The following is a 15920-nucleotide window of genomic DNA, read 5'->3' on the forward strand; positions in this document are numbered from 1 at the left end:
CCGACATGCTATTAAAGCAAATGTTGTTACGGTCTGCTGCATTAATGTATTTACAATGTGTGATCCATAGTGGGTAAAACATAGCCACATTTATTTTTCATTATTATTGATGCCAATCATTATAGAGGTTGATGCTGGCATAGGAAAAGCATTCCGGTAACAGGTAGGCTGCCTTCTGCTCAATATCTCATCTTCTTCCCATTGGCCACAGGCTGGAAGGGAGTTACCAGGCACCAAGATCCACCCTGGTACAAGCCATTTCTGCAAAGCCCATCTTGCAGTGGCCATGTTTCCTATTTGTGAATTAATACCTTTCTGTTTTACTGGCCCTCTCTCTTGTGATTCAGATAAGCTAGCTGTGAATACTTCTGAGCCCCACTTGAATGTCCCACCATTATCTCCAGCTTACACTGGATGGCACATCCTCCTCATTCATCATTTGCAGGGAGCCTAGCCACCAACGCCCCATCAAATGAAGCCACACTAGGCTCAATCCTTGCCTTCCTTCTGTAGTTTTGTAAGGCTTGTTCACACAGGAGCAAAGTCAAGATTTTTGTTGGCTGGTCTTGTGGCATCCCTGTGACATCTTCTCTATCTCAGGGTTGCCCTGGACATTTCCTACTAGGAGTGCTTAAAACACACACAGATCACAAACACCCTTGCATAGTCCCTAATGGTAGGATTGAGATCCCAGGGGAAAAGGTCTGGGGCAAGGTAGAGAGGATGTCAGGTGTATCTCCCTACATTAATGGGGATGAAATGTTCATACAGATCCACATTGGGCTCTGGAGCTGAACCACAGGGTCAAAACATCAAGAGAGGAGGCCATGTCTATAATCCACATAGCACAGCTTTCAAAATCTGAACAGACATCTCTTGAAAAGGTTAGTGTTTTGTCTTCCAGGGAGACACCTTTCATCAAGTAGGGAGCAGGAGGACCTGATACTTCTGCTGGTGCTCAAATCTGGGTTGTTATTTTTTTAGTAACGGTGGCCAATACAACTTGAAATCTAAAATTCTGGTACTTGGAAGGTGTAGTAACGTTAATACATTTCAAGAAGTTGTTCTTTGGTCATGTAAAGAGCAAGGCCTTGTGGGAAACCAGTAAGCCACAAGAATTATGGGAACTAGGTCCTGTTGCTTTAACCCATAGACCAGCAGGCTCTAAGGGTGTGAAAGAGATATCGCAGGAAGGAACTCTCTGGCTGATTTAAGGGTTTGACACCTGGGGTTGAAGTTATGCACATTCCCTCCATGTTGTTATCAATTGTTTAATTGCCTGAGAATGTGCATCTGCATAAGCTTCCGGAAGGGAGGAAAAACCTTTGATCTAGGTTCTGAAGCCTTAATTGGCCCAGCTGTCACAGGTTAAAATTATTAGCCCACAAGCTGGTCATTGGAGAATTTGAATGTAACCTAGGATTGTGATTGGACCTGGGTTTCTGGTTCCACGTGCAATTTGTGAATAAAGATCTTAGGAATGGCTGGGGAAAGCACTCTGAAATCCGCCCAGTGCTAACGTTTGACCTGGCAGCCATCTTTTGTCTCTTTGTGATGAAGATTTTCTAAGACTTCTGAATGTGGATCAACTGAAGGACTCTGAACTATCCTGTCTTTGCCTTAATGTGTAGAAGTGAGTATTTAGTCAGCTATACTAAGCAATGTTCTTATTTATATCTGCATGTAATCCACAAGAGATGTTCCTGCTTCTGTAAGCATGTTAACTTTATGTTTTTTAAATAAATTTTAGAAAAGAAACTCTTTTCTGTCCTAATTTGCCTTTCTGAGGGAAAAGCTAAATCCAACGCCTGACTTCTTGGTTACGCTATACCTAAATAATTTCTCTCTGCAAGTTGTGGATGCAACCTGTAGAGTGGGGCAGCCGGTAACATAAGAGCATAGTCTTCTTCCTCGGACTGTGGCTCTAGGCACCCCGGAAGACGAGGGAGTGGTGGCAGCCTACCTAATCCTGTTGCGTTTTGTATCTGTAAAAAAAGTAAAGGGGTCCCCGGCCAGTGCTCCAGAAACCTGACTCAGCTGGAGGGCAGGAGCAGGTGAGGGAGGGGCGAGTGGCTGGGACCTTTACTACAGAAGGAATTTGGAAACATTATTTTGGTCAGTGGGAAAAGCACAGAGCTGGTAGTTAAAAAAAGTTAAAGTAAAAAAAAGAGGAGTAGTCCTTTGTGCAAAGGAGAGCCTATCACCGAAATTTATATTTAAAGATGACCAAGGAAGATTTGTTGCAATTGAAATTCAATCACAAGGAGAGAAATTTTTGATAGTAGGTATTTATGCACCAAATGAAGGAAAATCGGAATTTTTCAAGAAGTTACATGAGACCCTGATGGACTATATGGATTACAATATGATTCTGATGGGAGATATGAATGGAGTGGTGTCTACAAACATGGACAAGGCACAGAGACAGGTAGTCACCAAGGATGGTAGACTACCAAAAACTTTTTTTGACATGACTGAAAATATGGATTTAGTTGACATCTGGAGAACAAAGAATCCTCTGGGAAGAGAGGGAACTTTCTTCTCTGAGGCCAAAATGACATGGACAAGAATTGACCAAATTTGGGTAACTAGAGGACTGGTTCCGAAGATTAGTAACGTGGAAATCTGCCCTAAAACTTGCTCTGACCATAATGCTGTGAAGATGGAAATGAAACTGACGCCAATTGGTTCCTTTAGATGGAGGATGAATGATACTTTGTTTAGGAATGAAGAAGTGACTAAGAAGGCCCAAAAAACTTTGAGAGACTATTTTGAGATAAATATGAATACTACTGTGGAAAAAAGAGTAATTTGGGACGCAAGCAAAGCGGTTATGAGAGGATTTCTGATACAACAGAATGCTATCAAGAAGAGAATTCAAAATGAGAAAAAAGATAAAATCTTGGAAAAAATAAAGGAAGGAGAGAAGAAACTGAGAGCGAAACCAAAGTCGCAGGAGATCCTGAAAGATATAAAGTTATATCAAGTAAAATATATGAAAATGACGAATCAGGAAATAGAATGGAAGATTAAACAGATGAGACAAAAGACATTTGAATCGGCAAATAAGTGCGGAAAATTGTTGGCTTGGCAAATGAAAAAAAGACAAAAACTTAATACTATTACGAACTTGGAAGTGGAAGGAAAGAATATACAGAATCCAGTGGAGATTAGAAAGTGCTTCCAGAGGTATTTTAAACAATTATATACACGGGAGACACAGAAAGAAATGGACATTGATAGATTTTTGAAAACTAATGGACTACAAAAAATCTCTCAGGAAAATTAGCTAATGCTAATTTACAAAATAACAGAGCAGGAAGTAGAAGGGGCCATTCAGAGTATGCAATTAGGTAAATCCCCAGGACTGGATGGTTTGACTTCAAGATACTACAGATCTCTGAAAGAATGGCTAATACAACCTTTAAAGGAAGTCTGTAATGAAATATTGGAAGGGAGAAAGGCACCAGAGTCGTGGAAGGAAACTTACATTACACTTATACCGAAAACAGAGACTTAAAAGACACAGCTCAAGAACTACCGCCCCATATCACTGCTTAATGTGGATTATAAAATTTTTGCAGATATTTTGGCTAAAAGATTAAAAAAGGTGTTAGCAGAAGAAATTCATAAAGATCAAGTGGGCTTTCTCCCGGGCAGACATTTGTCTGACAATACGAGGAACATAATTAATATCTTAGAAAAACTACAAGTGAAGATTAATACTAAAGCAGTTCTGATATATGTGGACGCGGAGAAAGCCTTTGACAATATTTCTTGGAGTTTTATGAAGAAGAATCTACAGGGGATGGGGGTTGGTCAAGGTTTTGGAAATGGTATAGGTGCAATTTATTCAGAACAAAAGGCTAAATTAATTGTGAATAATGTAGTGACGGAAGAATTTAAGATTGAGAAAGGAACACGACAAGGTTGCCCAATCTCTCCATTGCTTTTTATATCGGTCCTGGAGGTTTTGTTAAATATGATTAGAAGGGACCAATTGGTTAAAGGTATACAAGTGGGAGCTAAACAGTACAAACTGAAAGCATTTGCTGATGATTTAGTATTGCCTTACAGGAGCCAGAATCTAATACTAAAAGAGTACTGGAACTGATTCAAGAATTTGGTCAGGTAGCAGGCTTTAAGTTGAAAACTAGATGAAAACTAAGGTCTTAGAGAAAAAATTAACTGTGATTGAGAGAGATAAGTTTCAGAAGGAGACAGGATTAACACTGGTTAAGAAAGTGAAATATTTAGGGGTTAATATGACTGCTAAGAATGTGAACTTATTTAAGGACAACTATGAAAAATGTTGGACTGAAGTGAAAAAGGACCTAGAAATATGGTCAAATTTGAAGCTATCACTGTTAGGCCGAATTGCTGTGATAAAAATGAACGTACTGCCAAGGATGCTGTTTTTGTTTCAAACATTGCAAATTTTGGACAAATGGACTGTTTCAAGAAGTGGCAGAGAGACATTTCTAGATTTGTCTGGCAGGGCAAGAAGCCTCGAATAAAATTTAAGATATTAACTGATGCTAAAGAAAGAGGTGGATTTGCCCTGCCAGTCCTTAAACTTTATTATGAATCAGCCGCCATTTGCTGGCTGAGAGAATGGCTGCTTCTTGAAAATCCTGATGTGTTGGATTTGGGAGGTTTCAACAATGTATTTGGTTGGCATGCATATCTGTGGTATGATAAGGTTAAAGCACATAAAGCGTTTAAAAACCATATTGTCAGAAAAGCACTGTTTAATGTCTGGATAAGATATAAGGACTTGCTAGAAAATAAAACCCCAAGATGGTTGTCACCAATGGAAGCAAAGGCTCAGAAAAAACTCAATATGGAGGCCAAATGGGCGAAGTATTGGGAAATTCTGGAACAAGAGGGAGACAGATTAAAACTACAGAGTTTTGAAAAATTAAAAAATAGAGTGCGAGACTGGCTCCATTATTATCAAATAATGGAGGCATATAATTTGGACAAAAAAACTAGGCTTCCAGGTGGAAAAATCAAAATTGGAAACAGAATTTTTAGATCCCAAAGTTAAGAATTTGTCATGAATGTATAACTTGCTGTTGAAATGGAATATGCAGGATGAAACGGTGAAATCTGCTATGATTAAATGGGCACAAGATGTTGGACACAACATTATGATGGCTGACTGGGAACAGTTATGGACCACAGGAATGAAGTTTATGGCATGTAATGCCTTAAAAGAGAATCTAATGAAAATGATCTACAGGTGATACATAACACCAGTCAAGCTTGCAAAAATCTACCATTTGCCCGATAATAAATGCTGGAAATGTAATGAGACTGAAGGTACATTCTTTCACCTTTGGTGGACATGCCCAAGGATTAAGACTTTCTGGGAGATGATTTATAATGAAATGAAAAAGGTATTTAAATATACCTTCTTGAAGAAACCAGAGGCCTTTCTCCTGGGCATGGTCGGCCAATTGGTGCCAAAGAAGGATAGAACTTTCTTTATGTATGCTACAACAGCAGCAAGAATACTTATCGCAAAGCATTGGAAGACACAAGATTTACCCACCCGGGAAGAATGGCAGATGAAGTTGATGGACTACATGGAACTGGCGGAAATGACTGGCAGAATCCGAGACCAGGGAGAAGAGTTGGTGGAAGAAGATTGGAAAAAAATTAAAGTCTATTTACAGAAATACTGTAAAATTAATGAATGTTAGAAGGATGCTGGAATGAAGTTACATGGCTTTAGCAGAAATGTTATAAATAATTAAGTAAAAATAGATTGTTAATGGGTCAAAGTGGAAAATTTAAGGTTAGATTGGGTTAAGAACAAAAATTGAGTAAGAAGGAAAGGATTTGCTGAAACAGCTAATTGAATTAGAATACAAAAAAGGGAGGTGTGATGAGGTCGATGAAACAAGTAAATGAAAGATAAAGATATGGAAATATTGGATGTGTTTTTAACTGCTTTTGGGTTTTTTCTGTTTTACTGTATTGTTTTTTTTCTTTCCTATGTATTGTAAGGTATTGATTTGTTCTATTTAATTTTTCATTTTTTCTTTCTTCTTTTTGTAATCTTTAAACCTTTAATAAATATTATTTTTAAAAAAGAGAGAAAGCGTGTTCTCCTTCAGGGAGAGCACGTGTTGCGGTGGGGTCTACTGAGCCACCCCTTTGTTGCTGGGTAAGTTCTCCAAGATGGCCAGGGGGCATTGATTGGATTGCCGAGTTGCTGGGGCAAAAGTTATGTTGCAATTTTGGTGGGAGGGGTAAAAGGTTTAAATACTCTGCACGCAGCCTTGTACTTTCTCTTTTGCTGCGTGCAACGGATCACCTGGAGCACTTGGACCGTCTGGAGGACAGTGGAGCGATCTTCTCATTGTCTGGTTACATTTCTTTATTTTCCCCTTCTTTTTAATCTTCTCTAGTCCCTTAATTAATTTAATTCCCCCCTTTTTTCTGTTTGATTTCCCACCCCACACCTTACCCTGCCCTTTGGGAAGATTCTCCCTGTACCTGTGAGCACTGCCTGTGCATAATCCTCCTTTGCTTGCTTTTCCCAATAGGGAGAGAGCCCCCATTCGGGGCTTTCTTTTGCAAAAAGGTTTTCCCCATTTTCACCTGTTTAATTGTGGGGCTAGTCAGGGCTGTTCCCAGCTTACCTGGAATCACTTTCATTTATAAGTGTCCCCATAGGTTGGCTTTATTTTGGGTGCATGCAGTGCTGTTTGCAAATTTTTATCTAGCCTTGGGCAGGAGCACTATTTTGAGTTCCTTTAATATTGCAATAGGGACGCAGGTGGCGCTGTGGGTTAAAGCCTCAGCGCCTAGGGCTTGCCGATCGAAAGGTCGGCAGCTCGAATCCCTGCGGCGGGGTGCGCTCCCGCTGCTCGGTCCCAGCGCCTGCCAACCTAGCAGTTCGAAAGCCCCTCCGGATGCAAGTAGATAAATAGGGACCGCTTACCAGCGGGAAGGTAAACGGCGTTTCCGTGTGCGGCTCTGGCTCGCCAGAGCAGCGATGTCACGCTGGCCACGTGACCCGGAAGTGTCTCCGGACAGCGCTGGCCCCTGGCCTCTTAAGTGAGATGGGCGGACAACCCCAGAGTCTGTCAAGACTGGCCCGTATGGGCAGGGGTACCTTTACCTTTACCTTTAATATTGCAATGAGACAAAAAGGCAGAGAGCAGAAGCAAGGAGGCCTTCATGGCCTGCACATATCATTCAGGTCTAAGCCTGCTACAGTTAGCAGTACAGTAAATTCCCAGCTTACTTGGAATCACTTTCGTTTATAGTATCCTCATAGGTTGGCTTTATTTTGGGTGATTGCAGTGCTGTTGGCTGAATTTTAATCTAGCCTTGGGCGGGAGCACTATTTTGTGTTCCTTTAATATTGCAATGAGACAAAAAAGGCAGAGAGCAGAAGCATGGAGGCCTTCACGGCCTGCTCGGCCTGCACATATCACTCAAGCCTAAGCCTGCTACAGTTAGCAGTACAGTAAATTGTTAAGTTTCTGTGACATGTGACTCATTCTCTCTATAAGAATGTATCTGTTTGTTTGCAGGCTCACTTGTTGCTAATGTATATCTTAGGCCAGTGTTTCCCAACCTTGGGCCTCCAGCTGTTTTCGGACTACAATTCCCATCATCCCTGACCACTGGTCTTGCTAGCTAAGGTTGATGGGAGTTGTAGTCCAAAAACAGCTGAAGGCCCAAGGTTGGGAAACACTGTCTTAGGCAGACAGAGTGGAGCCAGAGGCTCTCTGTGCCTCCAATGAACACTCTTTGTATGCTCTTTAACTATGCTGTTTCTGAAGAAGTTTATTTTCTTCAAGTTTGTTCTTCCCTGATAGTGGCGACTGCCATTTTTGAGACAAGCCATTGTGGCTTAGTGGCTAGAGTACAGGACTAGGACCTGGGAGACGGGCTTCATATCCCCCACTTAGCCATTGCTATAACAAAGCAAAACAAGCTGCTCCTTTTGGACTAATTTGTTGCTGGGTAGTTTGGCCCATTTGTGATATTGCTCCCAAAAAGAACTTTGGGTTTCTTGAGGAGGTGCTTCCCTCTAAAGGGCAAGCAGGGGTACCTGGACAGGTGGTGGGCTGCCTCGAGTTTGTTATCTCATTGGAAACATTTATGTCTGGCCTGCTTGGCCCTAGAATTTGATGGCCTCTGGCAGCATTTCTGGCCTGAATAGCATCCCCATGTGGTGCACAAAGCATTGGTTCACCTGTTCCTCACATTGTTTAGGTTTTTTCTTTTTGCAGACTATGACAGGGCCTTTGCAGATGCCTCCAGAGCTTGCCTCTCCTGCAGAGGATGACTTGTTGATGCCCCAGGTGCCTGCTTCCAGAAGGAAGCGTCTTCAGAGGCAGGAAAAAGCGGAGCAGGGATGATGCTTACACCTCCTTGCAGGTAAACCATCCCTGGGCTCTGATGATGATTCAGACATCACCTTGGACCTCTCCAAGGGTCGGGGTGAGGCTGTTCCAGGTCTTTAGGGATCATCCTGGATAGCTCAGCTGGTCAGCGTATGGTGCCGGTAATGCCTAGGTTGCAGGATTGGTCCCTGTATGGGACAGCTGCAGGCTCCCTCATCACTCTACCCGGACACTGAGGTCCAGCGCCGAGGGCCTTTCTGGTGGTTCCCTCACTGTGAGAAGCCAAGTTACAGGGAACCAGGTGAAGGCCTTCTTGGAAGTGGCACCTGCCCTGTGGTACACCCACCCACCAGATGTCTACTACTAGACTTTTAGAAGACATCTAAGGCAGCCCTGTTTAGGGAAGCTTTTACTGTTTGATGCATTACTGTATTTTAATATTTTGTTGGGAGCTGCCCAGAGGTACAAATAGATTATTATTATTATTATTATTATTATTATTATTATTAAGATGCAGGGCTGCCATCATCCCCTTAGCTCGCTAGGATCGCAGGGACGGGGACATGTGGACCACTTGCGTAGCTCTACATTTCGAATGGAAATTCCCTGAGCAATAGAACCTGAATCCGGTATGCAGGAAGCTGGCCCGGTGGCAGCTTTGTTGGGACTTCTTTAGGGTTTCTGGCCAGTGTTGGGCCTGTAAATTTACACATCATGGTGGCAACACAAGGCAGGGCATCTTGTCCAAGCGGGGGCTGGCAAGCAATAACTCAATACCTCTCGCCCATATTTCCATAAAAATATCTCCTTTGAAAGTCTGGCTAAAAGGTTATCTAGATGGGTCAGTAGCTTTGTGCTTGTGGGAAGGGTTTTTCCCAAGGTTTGGGATTCCTCTGGCTTTTCAGCCAGTGGCTCAGAATACAGTAATTCAAAAGCCAGTTAGAGAGCTACCTGTGGTAGCCAGATAGAAGGTTAGGAAGCAGCTTGCATTGGGACGTATGGTGGGATCCCTTTGATTCTCCTTCTAGTCCCGATTTTCATTTATCCCCTTTGGGGATCCTCCCTAAGAAAGTCCCATATAATTCCATCTGATCCATACTTATCACATCCCAAAGGCACCTCAGTGAATGATGCTATCCCTCCGGAATTGTTCCGTGAAATATGCATCTTTGGATCAGGCAGTTGAGCTTACCAACAAATTGGAGGAGGTGCCTTGTTGGCATTATGCGATATTGAATCGGCTGTTAGGCTGTTGCCGGTTCACCCTCAAGATTTTAAGTAGTTAGGCTTTAATTGGATGGTCCTTATATTGATAAGGCGACACCAGTGGGTCGCTCAGCACTTGAGTCCTTTAGCGCCTTTCTGGATTAAACACTGCAAGTCAAGACTCGTTTAACTGGGGGTATCGTTATGTGGATTATTTTACTGGCTGATTCATGTGACACCAGCCTCTGCTTAGCTTACTAGATGCCCCTTTATTCCCTGAGGAGCTGGGTGTTCTGTTGGCAGTGGAGGACAGTGGGTCCTACTGCCCCTTTTAATGTATTTGGGGGCTAGCTGGATACCGTTGCTCAAACATCTGCTTGCCTGTAAAAAAGCTGTTTGCCTTGAAGGATGTTATTCTTGTAGTGCTTCCTCTGAAGCAAGTGTTGCTTTGTCAGATCCTATCATTCCTAGGTTAGTTAAATTTTGCATGCAGGATGGTTGCTCCAGGCTGCCCCTTCCATTCCTGCTTGGCTAGGTGGTCTCATGGCCCGGGGTCCCTTCATCGTCATGTACAGTGGCCTTTAGCCTGGCAGGGCAAGGCAATCACATGTAACCTAACTTTTCTCAAGTTTTCTCCATTGTAGTGTCAGTGCACATCTGGACTGAGGAGTTTAGGGGCCTTCGGCTCTGTCTTGGTCTGATAACCAGGCAGTAGGAGAGTCCTGGCAAAACGGTCCTCATGCTCTGGCAGAGTCTTCACACTGCTTAAGGTTTAATATTGTGTTTCTGCTCGCTTTATTTTGGGATCATCTAATGTTTTTGCTGTTGCTCTATCCCGTTTTTTCAGTTGGAGAGCTTCAGATCCTGGGCTCTGGACGCCCAGCTATAGCCGGATTTTCTGGAGCTCCTGTGGCACTTGGCAACAATTAATAATTATGAGGAGTAGTAGCTTACGTTTCCCCATCTGCTTTCAGGTCTTATGAGAAGGCCTGGACTGATTTCTTAAAATTTAGCTGGCAGTCCTCGGCCATTCAGAGGAACCTGCCCCCATCCTCTGAGCAGGACCCGCAGTAATTCGCCCACCTGCTGCAGATCGGATGCAGTGTTAAAACTATCAGAATTCAGTCCGCTGCAACGTCTGCTAGAGTAAAGCTTTAATTTTTTAGAGCCCCTTCTAAAAGTGTGTCGTGCGCAGGGTCTTGGAAGGTTGGAATAGGCTCCAACTTTCACAGGACAGCAGGCAGGAATGTAATGCGCAAGGCCTTGGAAGGTTGGGGTCATCTTGCTCCCCCTAGCAAAGCAGTTCGGCAGCCTATCACTTTTGAGTTGCTGAGTAGAATGCGTGCCAAATTAAGGGTCGTTTGTTGGTCCAAGTATGAGGCCCGCCTTTTTTCGGCGTCCTTTTCAATTGCATTCTTTGCCGCATTACGGGTGGGGGAAGTGGTCATGGAGGCTAGGCGAGATGGCGGTTCCAGGGGGCTGCTGCTTCAGGATGTATGTTTATCCCCTGTGGAAGTGAGAGTCGTGGTGCGTAACTCGAAAACGGACCAATTGGGTCGGGGGGCAGTTATAAGGCTCCCCGTAACTGGGGAGCCGGGTCCTTATCCGGTTAAGGATTTGAGGAAATTCTTAGCAGTGAGGCCCTCAGGGGAGGGTCCACTGTTCATTCACGAAAATGGTCGTCCCTTGGCACGGCATCAATTTTCCAAGGTAATGCGTAAGGTTATTTCTGCTTGTGGGGTCCCGGCTTATGGTTTCGCACCCCATTCCTTTCGCATTGGTGCTGCTACAACAGCAGCCCATTGGGGGTTGTCGGCCTACAGGATTAAGGACTTGGGCCGGTGGAAGTCTGATGCGTGCAAGGGTTACGTGCGGAAGAGATGTTGAATTATTGTATTTGATGTGTGCTTGTTCTCCACCCTGTAGGTCTCGCTCCAGTCCGTATCTGGATTGTGGGGCACAGCATCGTTTACTGGGCTGCCATCAGAGCGAGGCAGTCTGGAAGGGGACCGGATCTTGGCTTCCCACAGCACGTACAGGTGTCGTGGATATCCAGACGGGGAATGCGGTGGAGTGAATTCATCCCACTAATTAAGCGGAGGGTGCTTTCACATGGTCCCCCTTTGGCAATTGTGGTGCAGTTGGGGGAGAATGATATGGCAAAGGTTGATTGCTCTACTTTGCGCTCCACGATTCAAAGAGACTTGGAGGAGTTGGTGACCTTAATACCTACCGTTAAAATATTTTGGTCACAATTGCTGCAAAGGAGCAATTGGCAGGGCATTTCTCAACCCAAGGCTGCTGAAAGGGCCAGGAAGCGCATTAATTCCGCAGTGAGCAAGAGGGTAACGGAATTGGTGGGTTGGTGATTTACCACCCGGATATTACCTTCAAGGCTCTAGCCCTTTACCGCAATGATGGGGTACATCTTTCCGAGCTGGGGAATGATGTCTGGTTGGATGCGGTAATTGAAGGGTTGAAGAATGGGTTGGGATTGTGAGTGGTTGGCGGCGAGCGTAAAGGGCTCGATTGGCGGTTAGGCATTGGTTATAAATCTGGTGGAGGAGGGGTTAGGATAGGCTGGGCCTACCCCTCCATGGTTGCTGCGGAAAGGGAATTCCGTTAAAGGAATCCTGGGGCTTGCCATTTTTTCGTCCAATCCCTGGAATGGGACTAGGGCCGGCAAGCCTTCGGGGAGCAGGCGGGTGAGAGTTGAGGGTCTGTGTCTCAGCTCCAATTCTTCCCCGACTTGCTTTCCCCCGCACTGTCTTTCGGTGGTGCCCGGAAGTCAGTTCTGTCCCCAGGCGGGGGGACAGATAGTCTTAACCAACGCCTAAACAACCACTCACAGTTTGTATTTTAATAAAGTTGTGGCCAAAATCATGCCAAAAATCTTAAACAAAAATTACGTGTCCGTTGTAAGTTATTTTGGGGGGTGGATTGGGGACCTCAACACGCAAAAACAAATGGAGGTGGACCAGAAAGCCACAGTTAGTTTCATGGATTTTTAATGTTCATATTTTGTTGAAATAATTTTGGTTATAAAGAAATAGAGTGATACAGAGGAAAAAAAGGGGGAAAGAACAAAGCTGCATATAAGAAATATATATTCCATGTCTGCTTATCTGAGTCACAAGGTGGAAGAGTTAGAAAAGAGGCCGGGTTTAAATAAGCAACCGGGGATACCACAAATAACTGCTTGATCGCACAGCAGCAAGAATCATGAGAAAAGGAATGAGATCATAGTTTTGTATTATGAAAAGTGATGTAGGAGATGAGAGGTGGGACACAGTGGAGGCCCAAAGTTATCAGAGTGGCCTTTTCACCCTCAAGAAGGAAGAAATCCTGGTGGAAATCCAATGGTGACTGTGAGCAGGTAAAACAGATATTTGCTTATTTAAAAGGACTTCTTCAACTCCACTTTCATGCAATTCTCTTGCCTTTGCCCAGACCTGCCCTGGAAGATTGGGGGACCACCTTGAGAGGTTTCTTGAGAGGGAGGCAGTGCAGGAGCGGGGAAGTGTAGGGCGCTGCTGAGTATCAGAGAGGATGGTAGCGAAGGTTTGTTGCCTGAGCAGAAGTCTGCTTGTGCAACAATGGCATTCAAAATCTTAATTCAATTGGGTATCCATTCTCACATAAAAGCGAAATTTCCCTAGTAAATGGATAAGCGTAGTAGATGAAGTCTTCTTTAAAACACATGGTGATTGGAACAGGAGATGCGCTCGGCATGGGACCAGTTTCACGTATGCCCTTAACAGTGCAGATATTTTTAAGATCCTGGTCTGAAACATGAATGAAAGTGTGTGATTCTCCGTATATCAGGCCTCTTTTGCTTCTTAAATAGTTGCAGTAATATGTGACTAGAGTCTTTGGGTAATCGACATACTCGTGTTTGAAGGATTGGAAATCCCAGGAGGCTTCAGTCCCCAGCACCATCCAGGAGAGCAAAACCAAGAGCAGCCATAAAGGACAGGGCCCCTTGGCAGCCATGGCTTGCTGTGGCTCTTGGTGGTTGTTCTGCGCAGAAAAAACAGGAAACGGTGTAAAGTTCAATAAAGCATTTTCACGCTTTCCCTTTTCCCATCAGATTTACTATATGACCCGCTTCCCAGGAAATATCAAGAAAAAATCTGAAAAGGGCTATGACAGCCTTGCTCAAATTGTAATCCTAATTCCCTCATTAGGTAGTTATGAGGCTGCCTAGTACTGCCGTCAGACACTGCCCATCTACTTCAGTACTGTGGTACCTCAGAAGTCAAACAGAATCCCTTCTGGAACTCCGTTTGACTTCCAAAATGTTCAGAATCCAAGGCACAGCTTCTGATTGGTTGCAGGAAGCTGCCATTACTAACTTAGGAGAAGGAGTCAAACAAAGGTTAAATATTTATTCACAAAAATGAATAGCTGCATACAGAAATAAAATTCCGGGGGGCGGGGGAAATACAAGGAGAAAAGTGTTGTTAAACATGGAAAAGGTTTATTCTATCAAAGACAGGGGGAAATTGAAATCAAGCATGGAAGAAAAGAAATGACAGACATAGTTTAGCTCTTCAAAAGCTGGCTGATTTAAAATCCGCCTGCAGTGTGCCTTCTAGGCCACCTTTCCCACTCCTGAATAAAACAATGAACATAGCTTCCTAGATGAGCATGTCAAGTTGTTTTTCTTACCTAGTGTAATAGAAATTGGTCTCCCAAAGAGTTGATCAAAATATCTTCTTTCGCTCGTATGCGCCTCTGAGCATCCTTCAGGAAGAGACACCTTATATAGAGAGAATTCTGCTATGGTGGATGATGATACGTGGAAAATTGTTACTGGATGTACTGGAACAAATGCCGGAAACCTATTTAGGAGATGGAAATGAAGCATCATTAGTACAAAAACATGAAGGTCTACTTACTAATTGGTCTTGAATGTTATTTAGTGTTATTTATTGTTTTACTGGAAGGATGCATTCTGTACCCAACAGGTTGATGGCATAGCTGATGTCTATATTCCTACATGAATATTTTTACTCACTCCAGATAGGCATATTACACCATGCAATGCATGGGAAAGTGTTCATCCACCCATATTGATCAGGGCTAATCCTGATTCTCTACAGTGTATACAGTGCTTATAGCATGAATGTTTCCCCTTGTTATTAAAGACTCACTGGAAGACCCAAGAGGCAGATATCTTCTACTTAGGGGTACGTCTGGATGCTTTGCTGTCGCTTGAGGCTAAGGTGGCATCAGTGGCACAGAGTACCTTCCATCGACTTCAGCTGATGTCCTAGCTCTACGCCTATCTGGACATAGACAGCCTAACTACTATTGTCTATGCTCTGGGAACCTCTAGGTGAGATTACTGTCAGGTGTTCTACTCAGAGCTCTGAAGACAATTCGGAAACTTCAGTTAGTGCAGAACTCGGTGGCCAGGGCAAGATTGTTCGGTCATATTACACCAAGCCCAACTGCACTGATTTCCAGGCCCAACTCATGGGATGGGGGATTGTTGATTATTCATTTATTTTTGGTTCTTATTTTCAGTATGTGTTTTGTGTTTTTTATACTGTATTCTCATGCATTATTATTGTATTAAAATGTTATTTCTAGAGGTACAAGCTCTATCCACCACCCAAATCATAAGACGTACTCCAACGCTTTCCAATTAAAACAGTTGACGTACATGATTAACTCATCTTCAACTCTGTGGGCCAAAATGGAACTGGAACCCTCACAAATCTCTCCTAATGCTTTATCCTTCCTGAAAACTTCACGTACATGCATTAGCAAAATAAGGTTGCAATGTACCTCGGGTTACAGACACTTCAGGTTACAGACTCTGCTATCCCAGAAATAATGCTTCAGATTAAAAACTGTGCTTCAGGATGAGAACAGAAATCATGTGGTGGCGGTGCGGCGGCAGCGGGAGGCCCCATTATCTAAAGTAGTCCCTCATGTTAAGAACAGTTTCAGGTTAAGAACGGACCTCTGGAACGAATTAAGTTCTTAACCCGATGTACCACTGTATATCTTTTCAAATTCTCATGTGCAAATGTTGTGGTGGATGTTGTCTAGTCATGATCACATATCGGTGTGAATATTGACACTTGCCAGTCAGTACTTGATAAACGACAATGTGGTGACTTTCGTGCAACAACAGTCTACGGAGGACAGTATCTACACAATATATTTTATAGAATTTTGGCTATTATTATGTTTTTGACAACGGGAGAAATTTCAAGTGCAGGCGGTGAAATAATTAACATCATCCACCTTACGGATGTTGGCTACTGTATTAATTACCCACCATGCCTCTTGCATTATGCTACATAAGACATAAGTTTTTACATAAGT

The 15920-nt window shown here is 43.4% G+C and overlaps 1 protein-coding gene and 1 long non-coding RNA gene across 2 annotated transcripts in view; one reads left to right on the forward strand and one right to left on the reverse strand.

The window, feature by feature from the left end:
• LOC307201265 (angiogenin-2-like) overlaps nucleotides 1–15920 on the reverse strand; it is a 174688-nt gene that overhangs the window by 40069 nt on the left and 118699 nt on the right. The window lies entirely within an intron of this gene.
• Nucleotides 6302–7795, forward strand: LOC307201352. Its single transcript, XR_013832685.1, has 3 exons — nucleotides 6302–6675; nucleotides 7284–7585; nucleotides 7730–7795. It is a non-coding gene; the product is annotated as an uncharacterized lncRNA (long non-coding RNA).

This window comes from Podarcis cretensis (assembly GCF_951804945.1).
Source record: "Podarcis cretensis genome assembly, chromosome: 13".
Lineage (NCBI taxonomy): Eukaryota > Metazoa > Chordata > Lepidosauria > Squamata > Lacertidae > Podarcis > Podarcis cretensis.